This window comes from Lupinus angustifolius, chromosome LG19 (assembly GCF_001865875.1).
Source record: "Lupinus angustifolius cultivar Tanjil chromosome LG19, LupAngTanjil_v1.0, whole genome shotgun sequence".
In the NCBI taxonomy this organism is placed as follows: Eukaryota; Viridiplantae; Streptophyta; class Magnoliopsida; order Fabales; family Fabaceae; genus Lupinus; species Lupinus angustifolius.
The window spans coordinates 6,064,762-6,080,627 of record NC_032027.1 but is presented as its reverse complement, the minus strand read 5'-3'; the positions used below and the strand labels follow the sequence as shown (position 1 = coordinate 6,080,627).

Below are 15,866 nucleotides of genomic sequence, written 5' to 3'. Positions count from 1 at the left end.
GATTCTTCTCTTCTTCCACGTCAAGTGTTGTTCAAAAAATTAAAGTTAAAATAAATTAGTAACATACAAATGTTTCATTATGTAATTCAGGTTGTATTAACTTCAAGGGACGACAATTTTCATCCCGTACCAACCATCAAACTATTTCAATAATAACATTAAGATGAGCAAAGAAAAATTGTTATGTTAAGAGAGAAAGAAAGAAAATTTATTATGAAGATGTGTAATGGTGTGAACGAATGAGACACCTATCGATTGATTTTCACATTTTGTTGATTAGTGAATAGAGTAAATATAAAATATATTCTCTCCATATCTTTTTATGTTTAAGGTTAAACACATAATTTATGAAATTATTAAATAATATAAAAATTTGATATTATTTTAGTAAAATGATCAAATTTAATGCACATTAAAAAATGAAATAAAAACATAAATAGACGTGGAAAAGAGGAATAATAAAAAGAGATATAGTTGGAAAATAAAATATAAATGTGTATTGAATTTTTAAAATAACAAAAGATTTGGAATAACATGAAGCAAGTAAAACATCAAAGGACGTGGCTACCAATGTGCTTTGATAGAGGTATCAGAGCCACCTCAGGAAAACAGGGGGTACATATGGTATGAATGTTATAGTAGAGGTGAGTAGGGAATGACACACACTCATGAATACAAATACTCAAGAAGATAGATCCATTCTCCTAAGCTCATCTCTTTCCATCCCTAAAACCTTATAGAATACTCATATGTCCTAGATGATGCAAAAATAGCAGAAACCGTTCCACCCCTTCTTAGTCCATATAATATATTCACGAAACAAAGATCCTTTGTGAAATCTATATCTCGCTTAATCTCCATAAACATGCCAAATATAAAGGAATACATCCAGTCTTCCAAACTTGATTAGTTTAGCATCACGACTATAAGTCGAGAACAATATGTAGGACTTGGAAATTTCTACCAGCCTTATAAATCACTAGAAAACGGAAGGATATACTATCCTCCACTTTGGATCTGTCAGACTTATCCTTTCCTTACATGGAAGGAAGGGTCTCCTTGTCACAACAAGGATTGCCTTGTTAGGCTCGAGCTACATTCACTATGAGAATGCTATGATCGGCACTATTCTCACGATTCTAAATGCTAGAAGTGTTGTGTTAACCATTTTCCTAAACTTCAATGTTAGTCTGAAAGACCCCACTCTGTCTACCAGACTAAAGGTTCAAGTCCAACTCCTAGGAGTAGATCAAGTTTCAGAGGCTTTATCTGCAAAATCATTCTATAGACCTACCTTTACCTACATGTTCGAAAAATGCTTTATTTGTCGTAGCCAATGGTGATGAAGAAACCCCATCAATTGTTCAGGTCCCAAGGAATATTCCTCGTGAAGAATTACATAAGTTGATTCATTTTTAATGGATAACTAACTATGAAAGACTTCATTCCGAAAGAAGGCCAGTCCAATCTTTTGAAGCAACATTTAGAAGATCTATTGATGAATCTGTAAGAAACATATTTAAGAAGCCTGATGAAGGGCCCAACAACAACACTCCATCTGTCTTCCAATCTTTAATGATCACACCCACTGGTGGAGAAGATTGGTGTCTTGTCCATAGTTTCACGCCTAAAGGAGACCCCGTCTATACAGATAAAATAGGTGGACATTGTATTTGGGACGTTAATCCAAATATGTGTGACCCCGGATGTGAATGTTTGATGCACCATGATGACACTAGTAACGAGGAGACAAAAAAGAGAAGGAAAAATAGGTCTTACTGGAAGCCTGCTCTTTCTCCAAGAAGAAGATCTGACCCAGAAAATGGCCTCTAGGTAGGAATCTACAAGAATAGGAAGCCCCTTTCTATTTCTAAAGAAGGGTTTAAGATGCTCAGAGAAGAAGGGCTCTCTCTTGTACCGCATCCACCTAATGACCCTACTCTGATCTCATGGTCCCCAAAGGATGCATATCAGACATGTAAGCAACGACCGTTGATCACTGTTCCTCAACCCATTCCATGCATGATGTTTTCTTCTTCATACCCCCCCCCCCCAATATGATAGAGAGTTTTCTTTCCTTGAGAGAAAGACAGACCCGATCTCGAAACTCTCTACAAAACCTTTTATTCAACCAACTGAAGTCCAAGCTGATGGAAAGCCTAAGCCTCTAAGCCAAGTAAAAGAAGTACTTCATTGGCAAACTGAAAATGCCAAGGCTCAAAACTCTATTTTGAAGAATCTTGATGCAAAAGTGAGCATAGTAACTAATAGCATTGAACAAACTAACCAAAAGCTCCAATACTTGTCATCCAAGATGTAGAAGTATTACAAGACTCTTTAATCACAAATCACCCAGCTTGAGGGTGAAATAAGAGAGATGCTAGAGGCTAGAACATGTTTTGGTGAAGATTTTGATCTGAAAGAAAGAGAAATCAGACACCTTCACTCTCATCTAAGAGATATGGATGATTATATCAATACCCACATGGCAGCTCAGAGCAAAGAATTTGAGGCTCATCCATTTCTCAACATTCCTGCTTTCCTAACATACTACACTCCTACCATTAAAGCTCCATCTATCTTTCTAACAACCTCATACAATACTCCACCATACACTTTCCCAAATGCTTATAGACCAAAGTCCCAAAGGACACATGTACGTAGAGAAAAAACATCCAAGATCAATGGTTCCTCCTCAGACTCGCTGCCCAATCTTGAACCTCCTCAGAAAAGAGGAACAACCCATGCAAAGTCTTTTCATAACGATTCTCCAGCTAGAGAACAAAATTTCCAGGCGATGGCCTCCAGTGGAAAAATCTTTGAAAAGGGATACAAGACAAAGGTTGTCACCTCAAAATTTAGAAACTGAGAAGTCGAGTGATCTAGACACAAATTTTCTTCCCAGTTCTAATTCTGAAATGGAGATGACCAATATCACAAATATGCTCATGGTCAACACTTCTACATCGAGAGTACAAACTGACGCATTCTATGAATCCGTAGAGGAAGAAGTGATTTTGTCTCCAAAAAGGAATACCAATTCCAAGCCAAACGGAGGACCCTGGTTCTCCTTTGATGATTTGCCTCCAATCAAATGGAGAAAGAGACTCCTTGACTTTGGAGAATGGCTAGATACTAAGATGATGAAAGATGATGCGGACTCTTATAGAGTCATAGAGGAATTTTGTTGTAGAATGACCGATACCTTGAAAGAGTGGTACCATAATCTTAGACAAGTCAGGCAAGACCAATTCCTCAGATAGCATAATACTCCTGCAGTTCTAGGGACGATCCACCAAGAGTTTATCAGAGATATGAGCTTCTTCGATAAAAAGATGAGACAAGAGTTCTTTGAAATGAAATGTTGCTCACTAAAGGTAAAAAATCTGGAGAAACATTTCCAAAGAATGTCACAACGATTCTACTTGTTAAATGGCTTCAATAACAACAGTTTGAAAAATACTTATGTAGCATCTCTCCCACAAGAGCTCCAACCCGAACTTCATAGGATGGTAGCCTCTTCACAAAAAGACTTCAGTGCCCTTACTCTAGGGCAAATTCACCACTTAACATTAGAAACTCTTGACAAACTTTGCAAGCAACACCAATTTTGCTCTGACATATTGAAATAAAATTCCAAATTCACTAAGGCTTGTACAAAACCATACCTGGAAATCCAGTGTAAAGAGAAGAGTTGCACTTGCTCCACAAAGAAGAAATTTCACATACAAAAGTTTGAAAGAATTCCCCAACAAAGAAAGAAGCCATTGAAGTTCTTTCGGAGAAAAGGGAATATAGGGAAGAAGAGTGGTCTGAGGTGTTTTATATGTGGGCATAGAGGGGATTTTTCAAGAACATGTCCAAACAAAACTGCCAATGCCGCCAAGCTCATTAATTATGTAGAACCTCTAGAAGGAGACACAAAATCATTCTACTCAGAACAGAGTTCTGCAGATGATGAAACTATCTTTGCCCTTCATAATTCTACTTCTGAAACCAGCCTAACTTCAGTATTAGAGGTTATTTCAGATGGTGAATACATTCCAATATTATAAATTCAGGGAATAAATATTCTTTCACCTACTCCTCCACTCCCTTGTGTTAAAATCCAAATCATTGCCTCAAAATTTGCTCACCCGAGAAGGGTAATTGCCTACATGGATACAAGAGCACATCGCATAATGATGAATCTTGAGATCCCCCCTAATGAAGCTTGGAGTCGTCAATCACACTTTTTCCTTGTAGGATATGGGAAAACATTCAGGACTGATCTTGTGTCTAAAGCTCCCATAGGGATTAGGTTTTTCCCTGAATGCACTATATGGACAAAATTCATTGGAAGCAATATTCCCAACAAAGACATATTAATAGGCATTGATGTAGATGCTATGATAGGAAGACTCCAAATCCTTCCTTCGGGAATCAAGTACAAAAGAGAATTTAAGCCATATTCTGAGATTACCAAGCTCTACGCTCTCTCAAAAACCCCTGGCGAATTCAAGGATATAAGGGACAAGCTTATATCCTTATGCGCAGACAACTATGAACAATTCAACCATCCAAAACCCCTCTGGAAAAAATCCAAACTTCTGTGTACAACTTCCGTTCAAGCTTAATGAAGATATCAATCCTACAAAGACAACATACCCAGGAATGAGTCTCCATGACCTCCTTGAGGCCAAACAAGAATGTGCCCGATTGTTAAAACAGGGTCTGATCGAGCCCACAAAGTCTAAGTGGGGATGCCAAGCCTTCTATATTGAGAAGATATCTAAAAAAAAGAGAAAAAAGGCTAGTGATTGACTATAGGCCGCTCAATCACTTCCTCAAGGATGACAAATTTCCAATCCCCAAAGCATCTTGATAGGGCAAATCACAAGTGCACGATTATGTCGTCAAGTAATAAAATATCGATCCCACGAGGACTGAAAAACTCCTTTAATTATAACAATTAATTTATACTTAACTCAAATAAGAAATAAAATTGAATTTAGAACAATTGCCAAGAATAAATATGAAATCTAATTTAGGAAGAGTTCCCAGGATAAGAGTTATCGCCTTTACACTCGCAAATCCTTGTTTTGCTCCTTCTCATGAACTTTAAGTTGTGAGGGTGAATTACTCTTTGATATGTGTCATCCTCTCTCGAGCTCCGGCACATGTACTCAATTGATTTCGCACCTACTCTCGTGGTACAATTATCAATCAAATCCTTTACTTGGATCTTTTTATCCAATCACTTCATAACAACCCAAGGTGAATTCCAGAAACCCCCGAGAATCCTAATACTACTCTCGTGAATTAGGATTCTAGTTTGAATAACTGAATGGTCGGATAGTTGGGTTCACCTCTCGGTCCTTCCCCAATGTATCTAAGAGGTGTAATTTGTTGGCCAGACAACTCACGAATAAAACTCAGTTTAATAATTCAAATCACAACACTCAATGAAATAGAAGTAAGAACAAAAATTTATTGAATGTAAAAGGGCATCGCCCCAATCCTAGAAACAAAGGGAATTACTCACTCATGATGTAGAAGAGAATTCCAAATTCTAAATTAGAGAATTTTAATGTAAAGAAATGTGTCATATCCTTGAGAGTTAACTCTTATTTATCCTAATCACAAAATATTGGGCTAAGCCCAACAAAACAAATCTAAAAAATATGAATATAATATAACATCTATGACTTCTTTTGGTTCTTCGATTATTCTTCGCGTAGCCTCAACACTGAACTCAATCTTCTTGCACCCAATCTCTACTCTTTTTTTGCTTTAATCCATCCAAACTGCACAACATAGCTAAAAACACCCGATCAACCCGAACAAAGAGAAATAAAAGCTAAAAACAATCCTAAAGTCCTAATTATATCCTAAAATGCAAGTTAAATGCAATGCAAATATAGTATAATTTCAACTTATCAAATACCCTCAAGCTTATCTCTTGCTTGTCCTCAAGCAAGTATTATGTCTAACTTTCACAATCATGAATGATGATATAGAAACTATGACCCAAAATAACAAGTAATCTCATGTTTATTTTGAAACAATCCAGATATCAAGACAAGACAATCTTAAACAAATTTAATTCAAGCTAAGTCCTTAAGTCATAACAATTGCATGAATTATGGTCACTCTTCTCTCATCACTCTCATGTGTTTAAGGGTCATAGTGTTTCGCTCAAAAAAATTCATGAAAGTAAATTACCATAGGGTTGATTATAGACCAAATCACCAGTGTATTTGAATACATCCAAAAATCAATAAGCCTTTAAATGGTTGTAATGAGGCCAAGGTGAATGATTTAAGGTGGGATAGTCAAAGAAAGGATAGTTCAAAAGGCTTACAAATGTTTCCTAAAATACTTAAATCTTTTAGACATCTGATTGAAGCATTGAGATTGTTTTGATAGGCCTTACTTTATCATATGACTTTTTTTCAATCAACGTTTCTCCTTACAACATACTTTTTTTTCAGTCCCTTCTCGTTTAGTATACTTTGTATTTCTTCTTTTTTCCTTTTTTTTTTCTTTTTTTCTTTTTTGTTTGTTGAGATTTTCTAAAAGATAAGGGATGAAATTTATTTATTTATTTTCTTCTTCACCTTTTTATGGATTCTTTTATCACACATGACATTTTTTCCTTTCTCATTGCTTCAACCAAACCTCATATATTACCCCAAACCCCAATTTGTGTAGCTATGAAAAATCATTAAAGTTTAGGCTCAAAAGTGGACAAGTAATGAGTTTTCGATATTTATAGCAAGTAGTTGAAGGTCAAAAGAAAATGTCATAATTGCCTCTATCATTTTAATGCATATAGACAGAATTTAATCTTGAAACGGTCACAAATCAAGTTCTAGAATATACAATCATAAAAAATAATGCACTCATGAAAGAAGAAAACACAGGTTTTATGTAATTGTCAATTCATATTAGAACCCTTATTGTGTTTGGCTCAAGATTCTCACATTTGGTACATTTAGCAAAAGTTATGAAACAAAGATCTTTATTTAACAAAAATTAATTCACAATTGTCAAATCTAATGTCTTTCATGTTATTATTCTATCATCAATTTTTTTCTTGAATGAGGGTCATAGATAAAAAATCATCATTTATGAATACTTTTTCATTTAAAGCAGATAGACAACACATAGAACAAACCATGGAATAGATGATATATGAGACATATGGTAGCGCATGATAATATGAATATTCCATCTAAAAAATTTAAAATCTATATGGTCTACATGAAATGAATGAACAATCTAAATGCAAAACCCCCTCAAGCTTAAAAATTTACATTGTCCCCAATGTAAAAATCGAAACAATAAGACAAAGAAAAAGAAAACTCACGGGTTAGGTATGAAGTGTCCTTAACACATGTGCCAATTATAAGTGGTTGGTTTCATTGGGTGTAGTTGAAGTACCTGCAAAAGAAGAGGAAAATGTCCCAAATGGCCATATGAACTAGATGGACTAGGTGCAAATATCCTAGGCAACAACACCATTTTTATTGTGGCCGATACTATATACATCCTCATACAAAGGCTCTGAACTCAGGGAGGCACTAAAGCTGACACTAAAACACTAAAATTAATGAATTTAAAAATATACCTCTAGCGTGGATTGCCTCCCACGAAGTGTTCGTTTAACGTCATTAGCTTGACGGTTGATCTTTATAGCTCATGTAGGATCCAAGAAGGCTATGTTTGTTTGTTTCTCCAGTCGCTCATATGCTAGATAATGCTTCAAACGTTGACCATTTAACTTGAAGTTTCCCCTTTCCTCATTCCATATCTAAACTGTTCCATAAGGGTAAACCTTGGTGACTCTAAACGGACCTGACCATCTAGACTTTAGCTTCCCTGGAAAGAGCCTCAATCTGGAGTTGAATAAGAGAACTATTTCCCCTACATGGAATTCTCTGCAGAGTATGTGTTTGTCATGCCATCTTTTTATTCTTTCTTTGTAAGTACAAGCATTCTCATAAGCATCCAACCATAGTTCTTCCAACTCTTGCAGTTGGAATTTCCTGTTTTCACCAGCAACTTTCAGATCAAAGTTTAGCAATTTGACTATCCAATACGCCTTATGCTCTAGTTCCACTGGAAGGTGGCAAGGCTTGCCATAAATCAACCGGAATGGTGACATACTAATAGGTGTTTTATATGCAGTACGGTAAGCCCATAAAGCATCATCAAGCTTTAAGGACCCATTTTTCCTGCTCCTAGATACTGTCTTCTCTAATATGCTCTTAATATCACGATTTGATACTTCCACTTGACCACTTGTTTGAGGGTGGTAAGGGGTACCAACCACATGAGAAATACCATACTTCTTCAAGAGGTTTTCAAAATGTCTTTCAATGAAGTGTGAGCCTTCATCATTAATAACTAGCCTAGGGACCCCAAACCTTCGAAATATAATATTGGTAAACATTTTGATGACCATTTTAGCATCATTGTGTGGAGATGAAATTGCCTCCACCCACTTAGAAACATAATCGACTGCCACCAAGATATATTTGTTGTTGTTTGAAGTAGGAAAAGGTCTCATATAGTCAACTCCCCATACAAAATATCTCCACCTCAAGGATGGGGTTCATTGGCATTTCATGCCTTTTTATATGATCCCCACCCTTTAGCAAGAATCACATAGGAGAAAAAAATTTCGTGCATCTCTGAATATGTGTGGCCAAAAGAAACCACATTGGAATACCTTTGCTATTATTTTTGAAGTACTGGCATGGCCTCCATAAAAGGCAGAGTGACAACAACTCAGGATCTTTGACACTTCTTCTTCTAGAACACATCTTCTGTAAATACCATCAACACAGAGTCAACAGAGGTAAGGATCATCCCAGATATACTTCTTTAGATCTGAGAAGAATTTCTTTTTCTGTTGCGGTGTCATTTCAGGTGGAAGAATTTTGCTGACCAAATAGTTTACAAAGTCAGCATGCCAAGGTGCCTCTATAGTGTTGAGGAGGAGGAGTTGCTCATCAGGAAAGGAATCATCAATATGTATGTCCTCCTTCTCTCCACTTGGATGTTCAAGCTGAGATAAGTGATCTACAACTTCGTTATATGTTCCCTTTCTATCAACAATATCGAGATCAAATTCTTGCAGAAGGAGAATCCATCGGATGAGACGTGGCTTGGCTTCTTTCTTACTCATCAAGTATCTCAGGGCTGAGTGATCAGTATGGACTATAACTTTAGAACCTACTAGTTAGGACCTAAATTTTTTTGAAGGCAAACACAACACCTAGTAGCTCCTTCTCTGTGGTGGCATAGTTGACTTGAGCTCCATCAAGTGATTTGCTTGCATAGTTGATTGCATGCATATTCTTGTCCTTTTTTGGCCCAACACTAATCCCACAACATAATCACTAGCATCACACGTCACTTCAAAGGGAAGATTCCAGTCTGGCGATTGCAATATTGGTGCAGTGACCAATGCCTCCTTCAACCTGCAAAACGATTCAAGACAAGCATCGCTAAAATCAAATGCAATATCTTTTGTTAAAAGGTCAAAAACTCCTAACACCTTTTATGTTAATTGGTGGTGGCATATTTTCTATCACTATAATTTTTGCCATGTCCACCTCTATCCCTTTTGCTGAAATTAAATGCTCCAACACAATACCCTCGCGCACCATGAAGTAACATTTTTTCCAATTTAATACAAGATTCACTTCCTCACATCTCTGCAATATTTTTAGAGGCGGGTGTTTTTAATTCAACTTTAGGTGCTTTCCCCTCCTCCCAATCTTCAGATTTGGGCATTACATTCAAGGTCTCATCTTGTGGGTTGTGAGGAAGTGTTGGGCTTGCATTCAGAAATTCAATAACCTCAACCACTTGCTCATCAACATCCGAAGTGTCATCATCTACTATGAATCTCTCTAAGGGATCCTTATATTGCACTCTAGCTGCTTCCTTTTTCACAACTTGGTTCAGTATATCAACGCTAAAACATGAATTCTCAAGAGAAGGTTGTTTAATAGATTTTGCAATATCAAATTGAAAAATTTCATCCCCTATGCTTAGGGAAAGTTTTCTATTCTTTACATCAATTACAGCACCACCAATAACCAAAAAGGGTCTACCTAATATGATTGGAATTTGTGAATCCTCTTCCATCTCTAGTATTACAAAATCTGTTGGAATGAAAAATTTCCCAACTTTGATATGGACATCCTCCAAGATGCCTATAGGGAATTTAACTGACCTATATGCTAATTGAAGTGATATAGTAGTGGGTTTTAGTTCCCCCACTTCCAACGTTTTGCACACAGATAAGGGCATGAGACTCACACTTGCCCCTAAGTCACATAAGGCGTGATCAAAACTAGTATTTCCAATTAAACATGGGATAGTAAAACTACTAGGATATTTTATTTTAGGAGGTAATTTATTTTGAATTAAAGCACTGCACTCTTCAGTTAAAGCGATTGTTTCATAATCCTCAAGTCTTCTTTTTTAGATAAAATATCCATAAGAAAATTTGTGTATGTAGCCATCTCCTACAGTGCCTTAGTGAAAGGTAGGCTGATATATAATTTCTTAAGAATATCCAAAAATTTCCCAAATTTCTTTTCTAATTTTACCTTTGCTAATCTTTGGGGAAAAGGAACTGGTGGTAAATATGGTGGTGGAGCTACATACTTAGACATCTTTTCAAAATTTTGCTCCCCTTCAGGGGGTTGTGTCTCAGTATGTTCCTCTTCCTCTTGTGCAATTTTCCTAATTTGAGGAATATCACTTAGTTCCTTTCCCCTCCTTAATTTGATAGCTTTACAATGTTCATTATTTGGATTTTTTTCTGGTTGTCCTGGAAACATCCCTATTTGTCTATTAGAATTACTAGCTTGTTGAGCACTTTGTGTTTCCAGCATTTTAACATGGATGGTCGGGTTTTCTATTTTAGAATTCAATTCATTGAGCATGTTTGAAATTTTTTTATTAATCATGACTTGATCTTCATGAAATTTATTTTGGTTAGCAAGCAATTCTTCTTGACCTTCCATTAATGTTTTAAGAGTAGGATCAATAGGAGAAGATTGTACCTGTGGAAACCTTGTTGGAGGTTTCCTATTACCTAGTCCATCCTGGTATTGATGATTCAGAGTGTTGTTGCTCCTGAGATTGTTCTGCATGTTAGAGGTTTCCTGTTACCTGGTCCATCCTAGTATGATGATTAAGAGTGTTGTTGCTCCTCCAAGAAAGGTTCAGATTGTTCTGCATGTATGGTGGGTTGAATTGTTGCCCGCTCCTCTCCTTGTAGTCATATTAGTTGCATAATTCAGGTTGTTCATTAGTCAATACTCCATGTTCAGGTTTAGTGAAGTGTTTGCATTCAGACCACTCATGTCCTACCTTTTGGGTTAAAGGTTGCCTCCTCTCTCTTCCAAAAGGCAATGACCAAGATTTTTGAGCATATCCTAGATAGCATCCTAATCTACATTGATGATGTTTTTCTGTTCTCAAAGGACAAGTCCTCCCACAAAAATTTATTAGATCAATTTTTCATCATTGCCCAACAATAAGGAATAATGTTATCCGAAAAGAAGATTCAATTGGGACAAACTGAGATTGACTTCTTGGAAATGTATTTTTCCAATGAGAGTTACTAGAAGAACTGCTAAATTTCCCTGATGAAAATCTCTCGACTAAGCAAGTTCGACAGTTCCTTGGAATTCTCAATTATGTTCAAGATTTTATCCCCAATGTGGCAAAATGGACAAGCCAACTCTCCAAGATGCTGAAGAAGAATGCTAATTCGTGGAGCTCACAACAAGTCAAAGCAGTTAAGGAACTAAAGAAGATTGCTCAAAATCATCCAGCACTTAAAATCCCAACCTCCTCTAAACGAATCTTGCAAACTTATGCAAGTGATAATTTTTGGGGCCAGTCATGATTGAAGAAGTAAAAGAGAGAATGTACTATTGTGGGCATGCTAGTGGCCAATTCAAGGATGCAGAAAAAAATTATCATACTACCTATAAAGAGGCTCTTTCTATCAAGTTTGGGATCCAAAAATTTGATTTTTATCTTAGAGGCCATGCATTTGAAGTATAGATGGACAACTCCTCTTTCCCCAAGATTCTAGAATTCAAAAACAAGATGCCACCTGATCCTCAGGTTGGAAAGTTGGTTTTCTAGATATGATTTTATTGTTAAACACATTAAAGGAAACCAAAACTTAGTCCCAGATTTCCTCTCTAGACCAAGCAAACCCATCAGCCTCATCACCACTGTCAACATTTTCCCGCTAATCCTAATGGTCAATCCTTTACCAGAATATGACTCCACAACCAGAGACCTCCCTCTAGGAGTATATTCATCCTTTTCACCTGGAAAACTTAAAGAGTATGCAAAGAATCACCTTTATTATTATTTGTATAAAGCTCTTACAGGTTGCAATGATAGTTTTCAAGAAAATATTTTTCATCCAGACGTTCCTTTCAATAATGCCATCTCCATCAATCCTCAATGTAGATATATCCTTTCAGAGGATCTACTATGGTATACATGGTGTGTCATTGTTTTGTATGTCACACCCATTGCTTTTCAAACTCAGTCAACATACAAGTTCCTTACTGATCCCCAAAATCATGATCATTTGCTTTGGACTCTGTTAGAATGGTTCTCACCTTTAAGTTGGTGGCGAGCAAGATTGAATGATGCTCTAGAAAACGCTAGAGCAAGGAAATATTCTACAAGAAATTTCCAAAAGCTCAAGACTATTTTTATCGTCCATAGGCCCTACTCACAACACCCTGCTACCAATCTTCCATGTTCTATGAATCAGGCTTATGTCTGAGATACCTTTGACACATACCCGTTGGTGGAAAATTACAGAATGGAACTTGAGAAGCATTTAAGTCAGGTAAATTTTTATGAATATGTGCCAGATAGTTCTATGAGCACTTGCATTAGCCATTGTGATAATCTTACTAACTTCCAAAAGGAACAAGAGATTAATACAAGTAAATAACTCATTCTTCCAAAGAGTGGGTGAAGCAAGTTTCTCAAGACAAAATGAAATATGGATCAACCAATCTACAAATACGGACTCAATAATAGAACTGGTGGACCAAGACATGTACCAAGATGCTCAAGACCCAAATGCTGAGATAATGGATGTGAACACTCAATTTTGTCCTATCCGATATCTTTCTCGTGATGTAAAGTAATTCATAATGCAATGGTAGATTTGGACTTATTGATGATACTCTTTCGATTTAAACCTTCAGTGTGGTGAGTAATCTAAGAAATAGCAATTTGATGCCCAACAAAATAAAATTTTCAGCTTTGTAGTTTCTTTCTAAATCAATTTTTGTTAATCTAAATGTGTAAAATTTATAGTTGTTGCCATTGCGCTTTTCTATTTTTCGATAATTTAATTATTGTTACTGGTATAAGCAATTCAATATTCATCCACCAAACTAGTATGTCAGACATATATTTTGACAATAGCAATACAAATTGAGAATTTTACAACCTGGACATAAAGTTACTCAAGAGCCTACACCACTTATCCTACAAACAGTGGCACAGATTTGAAATAAAAGGGTACATAATACAAAATGTACATGCATTAAATCAAGAGATTTCTTGATGAATTCATAGAATAATAAGTCGCATGTATTTTCACCATAGTTTAATTTTCATTGATACACTAAAGCTACTGCTAGAATCATGAGCTCAGTAATTGAGCATCCAAAACTACAACAGAGCAGTGAAGCTTAGCCACTAAAGCCAGAGCATGAACAAGGACCCATCAAGAGGATTTTGTCTTCGTTGAACAATTTTGAGTTGGAACTCCAGAAGCTCCTTTTGTCAAATCTAAACCAAAACAAAACATCACCTTTTGTTATTACTGTCAATACAACATAGCAAAAAGAAAACACACAGATTCATCAATATGAAGCAAAGACAGAACATATATACACATAATAAAGCAGTGAGCATTATCCTTTGCTTAAAAAAAGAGAGTATGCAGGCCATATACTCATCTTCCTATCAACAAGCAATCAACATAATTCATATTCACCAATTCTAGCATCTCCAGAACAAATACAAATCAAGCCACGAAGGCTAATCAATGACATACTAAAATTGAGAGCTATCCTGAACAATATAAGCCAGAACAGAACAATGTTGCCTTGGGTTCATTTTATCAACATGTTATTCCAGTTTAACATGCTTAATTGAAATCACACGCATTAAGCACCAGAAGGAAATGATAGAAAAACGAAACATAAAGAGATTGAGAAGATAACTGTAACCTTTTTGTCGCCTCCCACCGGTGAGAACCCTACAATTAATTACAGTTGCAAAATATTAGTGATGGTTGTTATGGAGATTAAAGGCCTACAATGGTTGATCCATCATCCTTAGTTTTAATGTTACAATTAAAGCAATAATGAGCCACCAAAAGCAATCAGGAATCACTAGAAAGGCAAAAATATAAATATCAAGAGCATTCATGTGATTGACCCAAAGAGTCAGTTATTGATCACAAAATAAAATCTCAAAAGGGCACAAATCTGGGATTATTTCAATTACTAAATGGCCATATTCATTGACAGCTTCAAATGCATTAAATCAAAAAATGAATAGGTCATGGCAGGCTACATGTTTTTTATAGATCAGAGGGTTTTCAAAAGTCAATTAGTAACCCATAACAAGCTATAAAAGGAGACAACATCATACTATATAGACACACAACCATAAAAAGAAAATCATTAGAAAGAGATAACAAACCAGATTACGCATACATAGTGATATACAAGAGAGAGTCTAGAAACATACACTGCAATAGAGCAGAGTAAAACACAAAGAGTAAGAGGACATCCAAAGTTCGCGTATCTTACACAATATACAGAGATCAGAGATAGAGAAAAGAGAACATCTTGGAACAAAGATTCAACACACAGAAGGATAAGAGAACAAAACATAATCAGGTAAGTCACCTACCCTATTTATTCAAGTGCTAACAAGCAGAAATGAACCTTACTCATGCGAATCACATATCCTTATGCTCATATCATTAACATAAGTTGAGGGTTTACTGCCTAATGATTTTTTTATATATTCAAGGCCATCCACGACTAAAGTTGAGACACCTATAGAAACGTGATGATAGCTTGGTTTTGAGACGACCATCTCATTTTTCGTGGTTTTTTCACAGTGATGAATATAGTATCATTCATCTCTTCTATCTTTTCCTTTTTGGCAACGGCGATGGAGATTTAGAGCCGTTAATGGTTGGATTGAACCTCCCATTGTCGTTGTCGCCTCTCTCCACCGGGGTGAACCACCATCGTTTGAAAGAATGAAGAAGAAGAGAGATATGAGAGTTTAGGGATTTCATCCCTTTAAGTGTGTTGGTTTTAGGCAAAGGGGGTAACCATACTGATCAATGGTATTAAAACCGGACCGGTCATCAAACCGGTGAGGGTACTGGTTTAGTGGTTCAACCAGTGGTTCAGTAATTAAACGGCATGGGATTAAACCGGTTAAACCGGACATACATGCTTATATATATGTGTGTAAACCTGTACAAAAATTATCTAATATGTAGATACTCAAATTTATAATCCATATTTATAGTCAAAGTAAGAATTCTCATAAACAAACAACTTTAATAAATCCAAAGTCTAAATTACAAATTCAAATAGTAATCTACAAGTACTTGTCTTACTTAACAAACTCGAAACATATGACGCAAGTTCATAACTCAGTCTACAAAACATATTATATATTTAAAACTTTAACACCAATGAGTCAAAGTTGTTTCATATTGAGGTTCCATTTCTTCACCATTTAAGTCCAAAGCTTGACTAACGTTGTCTTCA

General features: G+C 36.1%; 1 pseudogene; it reads right to left on the bottom strand.

The window, feature by feature from the left end:
* LOC109333940 lies at nt 7,682-8,449 on the bottom strand (annotated as a pseudogene).